Genomic DNA, 2,640 nt, shown 5'->3' on the forward strand with positions numbered 1-2,640 from the left:
TATATATGTCTTTTATTTATTTATTTGTTAAGACAGGGTCTTACTGTGTCCCTCCTGCCTCAGCCTCCAGAATGCTGAGATTACAGGAATGTGCCACCAGGCCTGGCTTAGATTTTCAACATACAGAGATGACCATGTTGTTTATGAATAAAGACAGTTTTATCTCTCCTTTCCCAAGCAAGATGCTTTTTTTTCTTTTCAGTGCCATATTGCACTGGCTAGTATCTCTAATTTGGTGTTGAGTGGAGGTGGTTTTGTCTTGTTCCTAGTCTTAGGGTAACTATGATGTCTACCTGAGATATTTCATACATGCTCTGAGGGCAAGTCCCCTCTATTCTGTAGCCCCAGGTGGCCTGGAATGCACTATGTAGACCAGGCTGGCCTTGAACTCACAGAGATCCACCTGCCTCTGCCTCCCAAGTGCTGGGATTAAAGGTATGTGCCACCATGCCCGGCTTTCTTTCTTTTTAAAAATATTTTATTTTTTTGTCTTTTTGAGACAGGGTCTCCCTGTAGCCCCAGCTGTCCTGGAACTCACTATGTAGACCAGGCTGGCCTTGAACTCATGGAGATCCACCTGCCTCTTCCTTCCCCGAGTGCTGGGATTAAAGGTGTGCGCCAGACACCTGGCCCAAAAATATTTTATTTATTATTTTTACTTTATATGTATGAGTGTTATGACTGCAAGTATGTAAGTGTACCTGTGTTGTACAATGCATGCGGAGGTCAGAAGAGGGTGTCAGATCCCTTGGAACTGGAGTTGCTGACAGTTGTCTGCCATGTGGGTGCTGGGAATCAAACGAACAGTGCTGTAACTGCTGAGCCATCTCTCCAGCCCTGAAGTTGCATTTTTCTAAATGCTCTTTCCACATCTATTGAGATAATAGTATGGCTTCTCTGTTCGAATCTGTAAATATGGTCAACATTGATTGTCAAGTGTTAAACCAATCTTTCATTCCTGGTAGAGTCCCCATTGAGGATGGTCTGCTACTCTTTTTATATATTGTTGGATATGGTATTAGGCTTTTGTGTCCCTCAGTCCTGTCTCAGAAAGTTTTAAAAAGGAAATACAGGCCGGGTGTGGTGGCACACGCCTTTAATCCCAGCAGCACTTGGGAGGCAGAGGCAGGTGGATCTTTGTGAGTTCGAGGCCAGCCTGGTCTACATAGTGAGTTCCAGGACAGCTGGGGCTACAAGGACACCCTGTCTCAAAAAAAAAACAAAAAAAAACAAAAAAAAAAAGGAAATACGGTTGATTTTTGTCTAGGGTCCTGCAACCTTGCTAAATATTTATATTAGTTTCAGTAGTTTTTTTAAAGTTTTTTTAAATTGTGTGTGTGTGTGTGTGTCTGTGTCTGTGTCTGTGTGTCTGTGTCTGTGTGTGAAAAGCAACTTGAACCAGCAAAGGTTTATTTTGGCTCATGGTTTCAGAAGCCACGGTCAGTCCTTTGAAGTAAGGAGGGTGTGGAGAAGCAGCTCAGCTCATATCATGGAGAACAGGAAATAGGAAACAGGGAGATTCAGGAAGGGGCCTGGGCCAGTGATGTCCCAGAGGCTACCCCCCCGACACACACAGTTACCTGCTTCCTCTAAACACTCTATTTCCTGTTTTTTATCACTTCCCAATAATGTTATGTTACAGACCCTTCCAGGAATTAATCCATTGACCAGGTCAGAGCCCTCAGGACCAAATTGTCTCTGGAAATGCCAGTACAGACACACACATACCAAAGTACACTTTGTTAATAACAAAATCAAGTTGAAAATCCAAATTAACCACCTCAGCTATGCAAGCCTGAGGACCTGAGTTCAACTCCCCAGTACCCACATGAAATCCAAGCACAGCAGTTGCGTGTCTCTAACCCCAGGCACTCATCCTTTAGGCTTCAGCTGCCCTCCTTCTCCTGATCGGGGCAGCAGACCGGCTATAGGGCCAGGATCTCAGCTCTGCACCATCAGACTTGCCACATTCCATAGACATTGCTCCTCTCCTCCCAGAAACAGGCTTGTGTAGCTGGCATGACTGACTCCAGGTTCAGTGACAGACCAGGCCTCAAAAGACAATGAGGAGAAGCTGGGTGTGGTGGTGCACGCCTTTAATCCCAGCACTGGGGAGGCAGAGGCAGGTGAATCTCTGTGAATCTGAGGCCAGCCTGGTCTACATAGTGAGTTGCAGGCCAGCTGGGGCTACAGGGATACCCTGTCTTAAAAAAGAAAAGAAGAAAACCCACCACTGCAGACGTATGCATCTGCCTGTGGGCATATTTTTGTTTCTCTTAGGTGAGCATCTAGCAGTGGGACAGCTGGTTTATATGGGAGATTGATACTCAACAATATAAGAAATTGCTGCTGAACCTGGTGGTGTATAATCTAAGTTATGTGGGAGGATCAAGAAGTTCAAGGCTAGCCTTAGCTACATAGCAAGTTTGAGGCCAGCCTGGGTTATATGAGGCCCTGTTTTTTGTTTTTTTTAAGAAAGAAATGTGGTGGGGCACGCCTTTAGTCCCAGCACTCGGGAGGCAGAGGCAGGCGGATCTCTGTGAGTTCTAGGCCAGCCTGGTTTCCATAGGAAATCCAGGCCGCTACAGGGAGACCCTGTCTCAAAAAGACCAAAAAAAAAAAAAAAAAAAAAAAAAAAAA

Source organism: Nannospalax galili, unplaced genomic scaffold, assembly GCF_000622305.1.
Source record: "Nannospalax galili isolate Female #2095 unplaced genomic scaffold, S.galili_v1.0 scaffold664, whole genome shotgun sequence".
In the NCBI taxonomy this organism is placed as follows: domain Eukaryota; kingdom Metazoa; phylum Chordata; class Mammalia; order Rodentia; family Spalacidae; genus Nannospalax; species Nannospalax galili.